The sequence below is a fragment of the Nerophis ophidion genome, linkage group LG17, assembly GCF_033978795.1.
Source record: "Nerophis ophidion isolate RoL-2023_Sa linkage group LG17, RoL_Noph_v1.0, whole genome shotgun sequence".
Taxonomy (NCBI): domain Eukaryota; kingdom Metazoa; phylum Chordata; class Actinopteri; order Syngnathiformes; family Syngnathidae; genus Nerophis; species Nerophis ophidion.
This window is the reverse complement of record NC_084627.1, coordinates 3,569,569-3,585,410: the sequence shown is the minus strand read 5'-3', so window position 1 is coordinate 3,585,410 and position 15,842 is coordinate 3,569,569. Positions and strand designations below refer to the sequence as shown.

General features: G+C 39.7%; 1 protein-coding gene across 2 annotated transcripts in view; it reads left to right on the top strand.

The window, feature by feature from the left end:
* The window catches only part of cabp7b (calcium binding protein 7b), a 207,990-nt gene that overhangs the window by 90,807 nt on the left and 101,341 nt on the right, over window positions 1–15,842 (top strand). For both annotated transcript variants that reach the window (XM_061875753.1, XM_061875752.1), the window contains one exon: window positions 3,567–3,698. The gene's annotated coding sequence lies outside the window, so the exon portion shown is untranslated. The remainder of the gene's footprint in view (window positions 1–3,566; window positions 3,699–15,842) is intronic.

Genomic DNA, 15,842 nt, shown 5'->3' with positions numbered 1-15,842 from the left:
AAAAAAAGCACTTTATATGTAGAAAGGTTTTGTTAAAAACTATTCTGAGCCTTATCTTATTTAGTTTTTATTGACCACATTAACCTTTGCAATGTACCTTGTGTGTATATGTATGTTATGCCATTGTTCACAAATTTGGTAAATAAATAACCAAAAATTTATATTTTGTTGTTTTCTTACCGTACCGAAAATGAACCGAACCGTGACCTCTAAACCGAGGTACGTACCGAACCGAAATTGTTGTGTACTGTTACACCCCTCATATATATATATATATATATATATATATATATATATATATATATATATATATATATATATATATATATATATATATATATATATCTTGATTGGACTATCCAGAGAATAGTGCTCGGATACCGTGGTAGAGCGCAATATGTATGTGTGGGAAAAATCACAAGACTACTTCATCTCTACAGAACTGTTTCATGAGGGGTTCCCTCAATCATCAGGAGATTTTGTGTGAATGAGGGAACCCCTCATGAAACAGTTCTGTAGAGATGAAGTAGTCTTGTGATTTTTTCCCACACACACACACATTTATATATATATATATATATATATGTATATATATATATATATATATATTAACATTTTTGGAGGCTCACTGCTTTCGTCGTATTCACTTATCTTTGTTTATATGTTTCAACAAGAAAGAGAAGAGTTCCCCAATGTGTTGTGGTATCGTTATTTACAGTATCGCCCACAACATGACTAAAGGCAGTTATACATCCGGTCATTTGCTCAACGTGTGTCATACCCAGCGTTCCGTACCAAAAACATCTGCTTCCAAATACATGTACTCTACCGTTGAACTTTTGTTATAAAATAGTTTTTAGAGATTAGGAATTGTATTGTTATATAAAAGCAAAATATCTGCTTCACCTCTGGTATCAGCAAAGAAAAGTGGAGAGAAACATGAATGTGTCCCGACTGAAGGGTCAGTGAAGCAGTGACTGAAAGAGTGATAAGGCGAACAAAATGATAACGCACAAACGCGCCCTTGTGCAGACGACCCGACCGTTTGAATCCCAAACAATGTTTCACTTTCCAATTAAACCTGTTTCGGTCAAAGACAATAGCGAACGGGGATGAGAAAAAAAAAAAGGGTTTCAGAAAGTACAATAAAGGGAACTAAAAGAACGCAATTATACAGCGGATGCTTGAGAAGTGATGGTTAATTTGAAAGGTCATTTGTGATGAAACCCTCGTTTTCTTTTTTCTCTAATGCAGGGGTGCCCACACTTTTTCTGCAGGCGAGCTACTTTTCAATTGACCAACTCGAGGGGATCTACCTCATTTATATATATCATTTATATTTATTTATTTATGAAAGAGACATTTTTGTAAACAAGTTAAATGTGTTTAATGATAATACAAGCATGTGTAACACATATAGATGTCTTTCTTTCACGAAGACAAGAATATAAGTTGGTGTATTACCTGATTCTGATGACTTGCATTGATTGGAATCAGACAGTAATGATGATAACGCCCACATTTTCAAATGGAGGAGAAAAAAAGTTGTCCTTTCTGTACAATACCACATGAAAGTGGTTGTTTTTTGGCATCTAATTCATCCAGCTTCCATACACTTTACAAGAAAAACATTGGCGGCAAATTCCGTAGCTTGCTTGATTGACATTCACGGCACCCGAGGGTCTTGTGAGATGACGCTGGCTGCTGCCAGTTCATTATTATGAAAAAATGACAGAGAGGAAGGCGAAAAACACTTTTTATTTCAACAGACTTTCGCGCCGTCCCTTCCGTCAAAACTCTAAAGGCCGACTGCACATTTCCTATCTTCACAATAAAAGCCCTGCTTCATGCTGCCTGCGCTAACAAAATAAGAGACTCGGAAAGCTGGCGTGCACAAGTGATGTGCACGCCAGCTTTCTGAGGGATCGCTTGTGCACGCCAGTTTTCCGAGACTCTGTATTTAGTTAGCGCAGGCAGCATGAAGCAGGGCTTTTATTGTGAAGATAGGAAATGTGCAGTCGGCATTTAGAGTTTTGACGGAAGGTACGGCGCGAGAGTCTGTTGAAATAAAAAGTGTTTCTCGCCTTCCTCTCGGTCATATTTTCATAATAATGATCTTGCAGCAGCCAGCGTCATCTCACAAGACCCTCCGGTACCGTGAACGTCATTTAAGTGACGTCTTGGTGAAGATTGATGACCACTCATTTTTAGGTCTATTTTTTTTTAAAAGCCTGGCTGGAGATCGACTGACACACCCCCCGCGGTCGACTGGTAGCTCGCGATCGACGTAATGGTCACCCCTGCTCTAATGTATTGAAGTGTAAGAATACAAAGATAAAACTTCATTTGTCCTTCCTAACATACAGCAAAAGGGGCCATTCAACAAACGGCATCACAGTTTTACACCTTCCTGATATGGTGTTGGTGTTTTTTTGTGTAAAATTGTTGAGTCTGTGTCCTTCAAAGTGTCATTTTGTTTTGTTTTTTTTGTCTGATGAGATGTGCATCACGGGGATGTGATTACCGACTGTGATGAGCCCAGATAAACGGTAAAAAAAAATTCCTGGCTCTGCAAAGATGAGATGGGAAGTTTTGGACGGAGGTGACCATTCCCGGAGGATGGTTTCAAATGGAAATCAGTTGAAGGAGAACATTGAAAAGCTATTTTATCTTGTATATTGTACAATTTTTTTAGGTTCCAGTTGCAACCTTTAGTTTGCAAAGAGATATGTGTTGGAAAGATGCTGTATTATGATAATGTCTGTGTGTTCCTGGGATGATTTATCTTCAGCATGCTTTGTTTTTATTCTTGTATCATCACAGGATGGTTTTTCTGCAAGAGTTTGTTTTTGTTTACGTTCCAAATGTCATGAAATAACATACTAAAGCTGACCAACACGCCGGACTGTAGTCAGCTGGAGGCGTGTCTTAATGAAATTAAACATTGGATGTCCGCTAATTTTTTGCAACTCAACGCCAAAAAAACGGAAATGCTGATTATCGGTCCTGCTAGACACCGACCTCTATCTAATAATACAACTTTAACATTTGACAACCAAATAATTAAACAAGGTGACTCGGTAAAAAATCTGGGTATTATCTTCAACCCAACTCTCTCCTTTGAGCCACACATTAAAAGCGTTACTAAAACGGCCTTCATTTCATCTCTTTGACATGTGTTGCTGGCATCAAATTCTAAAGTTAATGATTATCTGCAACAACAAAAGAAGGTTTATCAGTTTGAACATCAAATATATTGTCTTTGTCGTATATTCAACTGAATATGGGTTGAAAATGATTTGCAAATCATTGTATTCTGTTTATATTTACATCTAACACAATTTCCCAACTCACATGGAAACGGGGTTTGTAAGTAAGTATCTGTTCTAGAGTTGTGTCCTAACGTCTCCAGAATATGAGAAACATTTTTTTACAGTATTCTTATATTGTTAATCTAGACAATCTGTTATCAGGATTCAAATACTGAGCTGTCAACCCCGTCGGTCGATCGCACGTCCGTTATGACTCCGGTTTACCGTCTTGTCCTTCTTTTCTTTACCTCCAAGGACGATCTGAAACATCCCACAGCAGCCTGTGGTTGACTGTCTGCTGACGCCATCAGTGGAGCAGTCTGAGGTTAAAGGGGAGGTCAGGGCGGAATTATGCTGTTGACCCTGCTCAAACTGACCATCTGTCCGGTAAGACACATCTTCCAGCAAGGGACTAGGTTTGATTTTGAGATTGGTGGGGACACAAAAGTGCTCCAAGGCAGCACTCTTAAAGTTTCCTTTTTTTTTTTTTTTACATTAGCAATCATAATTTCACGTCATGCAGATGTTATAGGGTAAAGTAACTCAAATGAAAGCAAAGGAGACAACTTGGAAGAGTTCTCATCTTTCGTCTTTAGTGTAGGGCTGTAGTGCAACTGTGCATCATACTGTCAATCAACATAGCCTACTGTCCATCAACAACATCCGAAATACATTCATGCCATACAACATTGTAAATAAACATAAATGAACTGTAATAATCTTTTCCCCAACTTGTGTTTAAATCACTCACAATTTTTCCCTTCATCTACTTCTTTCTATTGCTGCTTTTGTACTGTAAATATGTTACCATCCATCCATCATCTTCCGCTTATCCGAGGTCGGGTCGCGGGGGCAACAGCCTAAGCAGGGAAACCCAGACTTCCCTCTCCCCAGCCACTTCGTCTAGCTCTTCCCGCGGGATCCCGAGGCGTTCCCAGGCCAGCCGGGAGACATAGTCTTCCCAACGTGTCCTGGGTCTTCCCCGTGGCCTCCTACCGGTCGGATGTGCCCTAAACACCTCCCTAGGGAGGCTTTCGGGTGGCATCCTGACCAGATGCCCGAACCACCTCATCTGGCTCCTCTCGATGTGAAGGAGCAGCGGCTTTACTTTGTAAATATGTTGCATGAAACAAAAAAAATTCAAAAAATAAAACGGAAAGGTGAAATCCGGCGATCTGATTGGCTGTTAACCGTGGTTTAAATAATGAGCACGGCTACTATTCTAAACCCTTATCACAGCGTAGGCTATCACTCCGCCTCAGGCACGCATGACTAGTATGAATGGAAGTCGTTGTCATGCATCCATGACGACGGACTGTGGCAGTCCGTAGAAAAAGACAGCTGATGTTTTTACGATGTTAAAAAACGGACTAAAGTAGTTGAATTCACATGTTTAAGGTTAACTTTCACCTCTGGGGAGGGTTAACAATGGTAGAAGGGGACTGAGCATTGACTTTCAGCTGGAAAAAAAGCGGGGATGCAGTGCTAATTTGGAGCTAACGTCTGTATAGGTGGGACTGTTTATTCCACAGTGAGCCAATCACACGTAAGTTAGCATGAAAGCGGCAACCAATCAGGGAGCGATATTTAGGTTAGAGGCGGGACTTCTACCAGAGATCGACATTTAACCCTTTCTGTGCCATAATCATTGACTAAACATTACGGACAGCGCTTGTATTGATGGTGACTACACAGTAGCGGCTGGATATTGGTAGCGTCCCTAGCGTCCCTACCCAATTCTACGCCCTTGCCTTGCAGATTAAACGGTAAATGGGTTGTACTTGTATAGCGCTTTTCTACCTTTTTTTTTAAGGAACTCAAAGTGCAGGATTAGGTCTCTGCTTTTTGCAGATGATGTGGTCCTGATGGCTTCATCTGAACGGGATCTTCAGCTCTCGCTGGATCGGTTCTCAGCCGAGTGTGAAGCGACCGGAATGAGAATCAGCACCTCCAAGTCCGAGTCCATGGTTCTCGCCCGGAAAAGGGTGGAGTGCCATCTCCGGGTTGGGGAGGAGCCCCTGCCCCAAGTGGAGGAGTTCAAGTACCTAGGAGTCTTGTTCACGAGTGGGGGAAGAGTGGATCGTGAGATCGACAGGCGGATCGGTGCGGCGTCTTCAGTAATGCGGACGTTGTATCGATCCGTTGTGGTGAAGAAGGAGCTGAGCCGGAAGGCAAAGCTCTCAATTTACCGGTCGATCTACGTTCCCATCCTCACCTATGGTCATGAGCTTTGGGTCATGACAGAAAGGATAAGATCACGGGTACAAGCGGCCGAAATGAGTTTCCTCCGCCGTGTGGCGGGTCTCTCCCTTAGAGATAGGGTGAGAAGCTCTGTCATCCGGGAGGAACTCAAAGTAAAGCCGCTGCTCCTCCACATCGAGAGGAGCCAGATGAGGTGGTTCGGGCATCTGGTCAGGATGCCACCCGAACGCCTCCCTAGGGAGGTGTTTAGGGCACGTCCAGCCGGTAGGAGGCCACGGGGAAGACCCAGGACACGTTAGGAAGACTATGTCTCCCGGCTGGCCTGGGAACGCCTCGGGATCCCCCGGGAAGAGCTAGACGAAGTGGCTGGGGAGAGGGAAGTCTGGGTTTCCCTGCTTAGGCTGTTGCCCCCGCGACCCGACCTCGGATAAGCAGAAGATGATGGATGGATGGAAAGTGCTTTGACGCTACTTCCACATTCATTCACACACACATTCACACACTGATGCCAGGCAAGGCGCTAACCAGGTCCCATCAGGAGCAAGGGTGAAGTGTCTTGCTCAAGGACACAATGGACGTGACTAGGATGGTAAAAGGTGGGGATTGAACCAGGAACCATCCCAACATCGTCACGCCGTCCCTTAGATGAGTTGTTTATTTAGTCAGAAGCTGTACGCATTCAAAGTTTTCAAGGTCAAAGTTCCGTTTATGGTGCCTGAGGTAAAATAGTTCAGCATTCAAAGTCTTGGACTATTTTTGGAAAATGTAAAAAAAAACTAAAACCAGTGAAGATGGCACGTTGTGTACCTGGTAAATAAAAACAGAAAACAGTGATTTGCAAACCCTTTTCAATATTCAATTGAATAGACTGCAAAGACAAGATGTTTAACGTTCAAACTGACAAACTTAATTTTTTTTGCAAATGGTCATTACTTTGAATTTAATGGCAGCAACACATTGCAAAAAAGTTGTCTGAGGGCCATTTTTACCACTGTGTTACATGGCCTTTCCTTTTAACAACACTCAGTAAACGTTTGGGAACTGAGGAGACCAGTTTTTGAAGCTTTTCAGGTGGAATTCTTTCCCATTCTTGCTTGATGTACAGCTTAAGTTGTTCAACAGTCCGGGGTCTCCGTTGTGGTATTTTAGGCTTCATAATGCACCAAAAATTTTCAATGGGAGACAGGTCTGGACTCCAGGAAGGCCAGTCTAGTACTTGCACTCTTTTACTACGAAGCCACGTTGTTGTAACAAGTAGCTTGGTATTGTCTTGCTGAAATAAGCAGGGGCGTCCATGATAACATTGCTTGGATGGCAACATATGTTGCTCCAAAACCTGTATGTACCTTTTATCATTAATGGTGCCTTCACAGATGTGTAAGTTACCCATGCCTTGGGCAATAATACACCCCCATACCATCACAGATGCTGGCTTTTGAACTTCGCGCCTAGAACAATCCGGCTGGTTATTTTCCTCTTTGTTCCGGAGGACACCCCATCCACAGTTTCCAAAAACAATTTGAAATGTGGACTCATCAGACCACAGAACACTTATCCACTTTGAATCAGTCCATCTTAGATGAGCTCGGGCCCAGCAAAGCCGGCGGCGTTTCTGGGTGTTGTTGATAAATGGCTTTGCTTAGTAGAGTTTTAACTTGGAGTTACAGTTGTAGCAACAAACTGTAGTTACTTACTATGGTTTTCTAAAGTGTTCCTGAGCCCATGTGGTGATATCTTACACACTGATGTCGCTTTTTGATGCAGTACCGCCTGAGGGAGCCAAGGTCACGGGCATTTAATGTTACGTGCAGTCATTTCTCCAGATTCTCTGAACCTTTTGATGATATTCCAGACCTTTAGATGCTGAAATCCCTAAATTCCTTGCAATAGGTCGTTGAGAAATGTTGTTCTTAAACTCTTTTACGATTTACTCACACATTTGTCGACAAAGTGGTGACTCTCGCCCCATTCCTTTTTTGTGAATGACTGAGCATTTCATGGAAGCTGTTTTTATACCCAATCACGGCACCCACCTGTTCCCAATTAGCCTGTTCACCTGTGGGATGTTCCAAATAAGTGTTTGATGAGCATTCGCGGTCTTTTTTTGCCACATGTGCCAGCTTAATTGAAACATGTTGCAGGCATCAAATTCCAAATGAGCTAATATTTGCTAAAAAAATAAGAACGTTTTCCAGTTCGAACATTAAGTATCTTGTCTTTGCAGTCTATTCGATTGAATATAGGTTTGCAAATCATTGTATTCTGTTTTTATTGACCATTTAGACAACGTGCCAACTTCACTGGTTTTGGGTTTGTAGAACAAGTCCATGAACATTAGGGGAACGTCCTAAAAAGTGTTTATTTTTGTATTCCACAGTAATTACCGTATTTCCTTGAATTGCCGCCGGGGCGCTAATTAATTTAAAACCTCTTCTCACTCCGGCACTTACCAAAGGCATGCGGTAAATTTAGGTCTGTGCTTGTAGATTTGAGTGTGATGTAAAATACCATCATGAAAAGAACATTTTATAAAAAAAAACGTTATTATGGTCTTACTTTTACTTATAAATGAAGTCCATGCGCAGCTCCTTCTGATCAAAAGCATCGATAACTTGTTTATAGAAGTCTTCCTTATCTTTCTTCAATTTTAAAAGTCTCTCTGTTTCAAAAGAGATCTTTTTTTATTATCTCCCGCTTCGATTGAAAGTCCAGTTTAGAAAACTGTTTTATTTTAGATATGTAATCCTCCATGTTAAAAGTGCAAGCGAGAGGAAAGAATAAACGATCGCTGCTCACTCTTGCTGCTTGTTGTCACTTCTTCTGCAGCCGAGTAGTCGCAAGAAGGATCACTAGCGCCCTCTACCACCAGGAGGCGGGAGTCATTTAATGACTCATATTTGACACACGCAGCTATGGTATATTAATAAAACTAAGCTGCTTACTGTTCTTTTTAGCATATTCAATAGCTTGGACCTTAAATCCTACTGAATAGCTCTTAATCTTCTTCCCTTTATGCGATTTCAAATTATTGAAGTCAGTCTCCTCCATTTTGAAAATGATGACAGGTGAAGTGTCACTCGTGACGTGACGAGTTTGACCCGGGGGAAATTCTAGGCATATGCTAATTATTTGGCAAAACGAGTTAAGGTTTCTCATAATCAGCATTGTCACTGGCGTCCCACTGGATGTGAATTCTCCCTGCCCACTGGGTGTGAGTTTTCCTTGCCCTTTTGTGGGTTCTTCCGAGGATGTTGTAGTCGTAATGATTTGTGCAGTCCTTTGAGACATTTGTGATTTGGGGCTATATAAATAAACATTGATTGATTGATTGATTGATATGCTAATTATTTGGCGAAACGAGTTTTACCCGGCGGAAATTCTAGACATGTGCTAATAAAAATAATATTTTGCGAAACTATATACAACAAGTCAAGGAAATACGGTACATAAAAATTGGTCGGTGAAATGTGTATTGATCAAGCTATTCAAAGCTCTGCCGTGACCGGACTGGTAACGTATCTTTGCAAATATCCACGGACGTCACATTTCTACCAGGCCAAAAAAAAACGCCTCTCAAAAGAGCATTTTGATATTGTTATTCCACATGTGACGTGAGGCCATGAAGATTAAATGTCAAGCATTTCTTTAGAACACCATATTCTTTTGGAAGCCCGTATCGTCTTCGTCGCTCGTAAAGGATAAAACGGTCGTGGTTTATTCATGAAGACCTTGAAGAGCAGCAGCTGGAGATGCCTCGGTTCAAGATGGACCTTTTTTCGTAATTGTACCGCGGTAAACATCCGCGGGGCTGACTGTTTGCAAGACGCCGTGACCTTGCAGGAGCGGTCCCGGCGTACGCCGACCTTTATTCGGGGACGAGATAGGGAGGTACTAAGAGCTTGAGTAGACAATGACTGATTGTCCTGGGGAATGCTGCCTAATATAATGCATGACCACAACGTAATACACTTTAGCAAGATCCCTCGAAATCACACTTAGACCCGAAGGTCGTGGTTTTGGGCGAAAAGCAACGCGGTGCCAGGCGGTTCTTGTCAATATATGGCAGGGGTCACCAACCTTTTTGAAACCAAGAGCTACTTCTTGGGTACTGATTAATGCGAAGGGCTACCAGTTAGATACACTTTTAAATAAAGTGCCAGAAATAGCCAATTTGCTCAATTTACCTTTAATAAATAAATCTACATATATATATATATAAAAAAAAGGGTATTTGTCTGTCATTCCGTCGTACATTTTTTTCCTTTTACGGAAGGTTTTTTGTAGAGAATAAATGATGAAAAAAACACTTAATTGAACGGTAAAAAGAGGAGAAAACATATAGAAAGATAAAAAAATGTTGAAACATAGTTTATCTTGAATTTCGACTCTTTAAAATTCGAAATTCAACCGAAGAAAAAATGAAGAGAAAAACTAGCTAATTAAGATTATTTTTTAGAATTTTGATGACATGTTTTAAATAGGTTAAAATCCAATCTGCACTTTGTTCGAATATATAACACATTGGACCAAGCTATATTTCTAACAGTCAAATCATTATTTCTTCTAGATTTTCCAGAAGAAATCTACAGATTTTCTAGATTTGCCAGAATAATTATTTTGAGTTTCAATCATAAGTTTGACGAAATATTTCTCAAATATTCTTCGTCGACAAAACAGAAGCTAAAATGAAGAATTAAATTAATTTTTTTTAAATATTTTTTCCAATTAAAAAAGATACTTGAACATTGAAATTGTCAGGAAAGAAGAGGAAGGTTTTTTGTAGAGAATAAATGATGAAAAAAACACTTAATTGAACGGTTTAAAAGAGGAGAAAACACGAAAAAAAAAAGAAAATTTAATTTTGAAACATAGTTTATCTTCAATTTCGACTCTTTAAAATTCAAAATTCAACTGAAAAAAAAAATGAAGAGAAAAACTAGCTAATTCGAATCTTTTTGAAAAAATTAAAAAAAATAATTTATGGAACATCATTAGTCATTTTTCCTGATTAAGATTATTTTTTAGAATTTTGATGACATGTTTTAAATAGGTTAAAATCCAATCTGCACTTTGTTAGAATATATAACAAATTGGACCAAGCTATACTTCTAACAAAGACAAATCATTATTTCTTCTAGATTTTCCAGAAGAAATCTACAGATTTTCTAGATTTGCCAGAATAATTATTTTGAGTTTCAATCATAAGTTTGACGAAATATTTCTGAAATATTCCTCGTCGAAAAAACAGAAGCTAAAATGAAGAATTAAATTAAATTTTTTTTAATATTCTTTACAATTAAAAAAAAATACTTGAACATTGAAATTGTCAGGAAAGAAGAGGAAGGTTTTTTGTAGAGAATAAATGATGAAAAAAACACTTAATTGAACGATTTAAAAGAGGAGAAAACACGAAAAAAAAAAGAGTTACATTTTGAAACATAGTTTATCTTCAATTTCGACTCTTTAAAATTCAAAATTCAACTGAAAAAAAAAATGAAGAGAAAAACTAGCTAATTCGAATTTTTTTGAAAACATTTAAAAAAAGAATTTATGGAACATCTTTAGTAACTTTTCCTGATTAAGATTATTTTTTAGAATTTTGATGACATGTTTTAAATAGCTTAAAATCCAATCTGCACTTTGTTAGAATATATAACAAATTGGACCAAGCTATATTTCTAACAAAGACAAATCATTATTTTCTTCTCGAAATTTTCAGAACAAAAATTTTAAAAGAAATTTAAAATACTTTGAAGTACAATTTAAATTAGATTCTACAGATTTTCTAGATTTGCCAGAATAATTATTTTGAATTTTTATCATAAATTTGACGAAATATTTCATAAAATATTCCCCGTCCAAAAAAACAGAAGCTAAAATGAAGCATTAAATTAAAATGTATTTAATATTCTTTACAATTAAAAAAAAATACTTGAAGATTGATTTAAATTGTCAGGAAAGAAGAGGAAGGAATTTAAAAGGTAAAAAGGTATATGAGTTTAAAAATCCTAAAATCATTTTTAAGGTTGTATTTTTTTCTCTAAAATTGTCTTTCTGAAAGTTATAAGAAGCAAAGTAAAAAAATAAATGATTTTATTTAAACAAGTGAAAACCAAGTCTTTAAAATATTTTCTTGGATTTCCAAATTCTATTTGAGTTTTGTCCCTCTTAGAATCAAAAATGTCGAGCAAAGCGAGACCAGCTTGCTAGTAAATAAATACATTTTTAAAAAATAAAGTCAGCTCACTGGTAAGTGCTGCTATTTGAGCTATTTTTAGAACAGGCCAGCGGGCGACTCATCTGGTCCTTACGGGCGACCTGATATGTGGTGAATGGAATGAAATAGATGAAAAAAAACAATTATCCTTGACCTTGGCTAGAACTGCCAAAAAAATAGGGCTTTTTCGATTTAAGGACCACCCCTTTAATAGAACCCTGTCCTCATAAGACAATTCGAGGGCCTCTCTTGTCGAGTAATATTTTATCAGCAGGATTTCAATCACCCCTCCTAGGAATGCCGAAAGATTTCCTTTCGGCGAACCGCCACGCATTTTTTTTTTTCGGTAGAGAATTCCATCAGGGTATGCAGAGATAGTGGGATATCGGGGAGAGCGAATGCTTCCGTCCCTTAACGAGTAGGGCGTCTGTACCGAGAGCCCAAATGACAGCATCCTTTAGCGTCGCCACCCATCAAGCTGTCAGTCCGCCATGCCTCGTCTTCTGATTGATGCCTCACCCCCCGGGTATGTAGTGGACGGGGGGGGGGCATGGCAGTGTTTTTGTGCTTAACGACCTGCTGGAAGGCCTCCGTGCTTGAACGTGTGGGCGAAGGCAACGGTCCGACGCTCGCAAACAAGTATGTACAAACCCCGTTTCCATATGAGTTGGGAAATTGTGTTAAAAGTAAATATAAACTGAATACAATGATTTGGAAATCATTTTCAACCCATATTCAGTTGAATATGCTACAAAGACAACATATTTGATGTTCAAACTGATAAAGTGTGACAAAGAAGTTGGGAAAGGTGGCGATAAATACTGATAAAGTTGAGGAATGCTCATCAAACACTTATTTTGGAACATCCCACAGGTGTGCGGGCTAATTGGGAACAGGTGGGTGCCATGATTGGGTATAAAAAAAAAACTTACCAAAAAATGCTCAGTCTTTCACAAGAAAGGATGGGGCGAGGTACACCCCTTTGTCCACAACTGCGTGAGCAAATAGTCAAACAGTTTAAGAACAACGTTTCTCAAAGTGCAATTGCAAGAAATTTAGGGATTTCAACATCTACGGTCCATAATATCACCAAAAGGTTCAGAGAATCAGGAGAAATCACTCCACGTAAGCGGCATGGCCGGAAACCAATATTGAATGACCGTGACCTTCGATCCCTCAAAAACCGACATCAATCTCTAAAGGATATCACCACATGGGCTCAGGAACACTTCAGAAAACCACTGTCACTAAATACAGTTGGTCGCTACATCTGTAAATGCAAGTTAAAGCTCTACTATGCAAAGCAAAAGCCATTTATCAACAACATCCAGAAACGCCGCCGGCTTCTCTGGGCCGGAGATCATCTAAGATGGACTGATGCAAAGTGGAAAAGTGTTCTGTGGTCTGACGAGTCCACGTTTCAAATTGTTTTTTGGGAAATATTCCACATCGTGTCATCCGGACCAAAGGGGAAGCAAACCATCCAAACTGTTATCGACGCAAAGTTCAAAAGCCAGCATCTGTGATGGTATGGGGGTGCATTAGTGCCCGAGGTATGGGTAACTTACACATCTGTGAAGGCACCATTAATGCTGGAAGGTACAAACAGGTTTTGGAACAACATATGCTGCCGTCTTTTTCATGGATGCCCCTGCTTATTTCAGCAAGACAATGCCAAGCCGCATTCAGCACGTGTTACAACAGCGTGGCTTCGTAAAAAAAAAAGAGTGTGGTTACTTTCCTGGCCCGCCTGCAGTCCAGACCTGGCTCCCATGGAAAATGTGTGGCGCAATATGAAGCGTAAAATACGACAGCGGAGACCCCGGACTGTTGAACGACTGAAGCTCTACATAAAACAAGAATGGGAAAGAATTCCACTTTCAAAGCTTCAAAAATTAGTTTCCTCAGTTCCCAAACGTTTATTGAGTGTTGTTTAAAGAAAAGGTGATGTAACACAGTGGTGAACATGCCCTTTCCCAACTACTTTGGCACATGTTGCAGCCATGAAATTCTAAGTAAATTATTATTTGCAAAAAAAAATTAAAGTTTGAGTTTGAACATCAAATATGTTGTCTTTGTAGTGGATTCAACTGAATATGGGTTGAAAATGATTTGCAAATCATTGTATTCTGTTTATATTTACATCTAACACAATTTCCCAACTCATATGGAAACGGGGTTTGTATAACAAATGTTTTTTTGTTGTTTTTTTTAAATACAAAGCTGAGCTTGCGGTATCATGTTTATGACATTAATGGCATCATGAAAAACATATACGCGGCGCAAGCAAGCAAGCAAGGGAGATGTTGTTCTTTAAGGACACTTATAACTGTTCGAAACATTAAAAGGCTCCATTCTGCATAATGGGCTACTATCATCATGACACATCGACATGCATGCAGGGGGCGCTACCTGCACTCTACTTTATTGCTGTTCATGACTCAAACATGTCATCTATTCCAGTAATCCTTTCTGGAGGCCAAAAGAGGTGAACATTTGCATCTTTGTTTGTATGCATTAGAAAATTGCAGTATTTATGCTTTTATGGTTTCGTGACTGACCTGCAAGGACGACGATGACAAACAAAAACTGTATCCATATGAGTTGGGAAATTGTGTTAGATGTAAATATAAACGGAATACAATGATTTGCAAATCCTTTTCAACCCATATTCAATTGAATGCACTACAAAGACTAATACACCCCCATACCATCACAGATGCTGGCTTTTGAACTTTGCGCCTATAACAATCCGGATGGTTATTTCCCTCTTTGTTCCGGAGGTTTCCAAATACAATTTTGAAATGTCGACTCGTCAGACCACAGAACACTTTTCCACTTTGCATCAGTCCATCTTAGATGAGCTCGGGCCCAGCAAAGCCGGCGGCGTTCCTGGGTGTTGTTGATAAATGGCTTTCGCTTTGCATAGTAGAGTTTTAACTTGCGCTTACAGATGTAGCGACCAACTGTAGTTACCGACGGTGGTTTTTATGAAGTGTTCCTGAGCCCGTGTGGTGATATCCTTTACACACTGATGTCGGTTTTTGACGCAGTACCGCCTGAGGGATCAAAGGTCCGTAATATCATCGCTTACGTGCAGTGATTTCTCCAGATTCTCTGAAACTTTTGATGATTTTACGGACCGTAGATGGTAAAATCCCTAAATTCCTCGCAATAGCTCGTTGAGAAACGTTGTTCTTAAACTGTTCGACAATTTGCTTACAAATTGGTGTACCTCGCCCCATCCTTGTTTGTGAATTACTTAGCATTTTATTGAAGTGGCGTTTATACCCAATCATGGCACCCACCTGTTCCCAATTAGCCTGCACACCTGTGGGATGTTCCAAATAAGTGTTTGATGAGCATTCCTCAACGGAATACAATGATTTGCAAATCCTTTTCAACCCATATTCAGTTGAATGCACTACAAAGACAAGATAGTTGATGTTCAAACTCATAAACTTTATTTTTTTTTGCAAATAATAATTAACTTATAATTTCATGGCTGCAACACGTGCCAAAGTAGTTGGGAAAGGGCATGTTCACCACTGTGTTACATCACCTTTTCTTTTAACAACACTCAATAAACGTTTGGGAACTGAGGAAACTAATTGTTGAAGCTTTGAAAGTGGAATTCTTTCCCATTCTTGTTTTATGTAGAGCTTCAGTCGTTCAACAGTCCGGGGTCTCCGCTGTCGTATTTTACGCTTCATAATACGCCACACATTTTCCATGGGAGACAGATCTGGACTGCAGGCGGGCCAGGAAAGTAATCACACTCTTTTTTTTTTTTTTATGAAGCCACGCTGTTGTTACACCTGCTGAATGTGTCTTGGCATTGTCTTGCTGAAATAAGCAGGGGCGTCCATGAAAAAGACGGCAGCATATGTTGTTCCAAAACCTGTATGTACCTTTCAGCATTGATGGTGCCTTCACAGATGTGTAAGTTACCCACCTTTTCCCAATTAGCCTGCACACCTGTGGGATGTTCCAAATAAGTGTTTGATGAGTGGGACGGCGTGGCGAAGTTGGGAGAGTGGCCGTGCCAGCAATCTGAGGGTTCCTGGTTCAATCCCCGCCTTCTACCAACCTCGTCACGTCTGTTGTGTCCT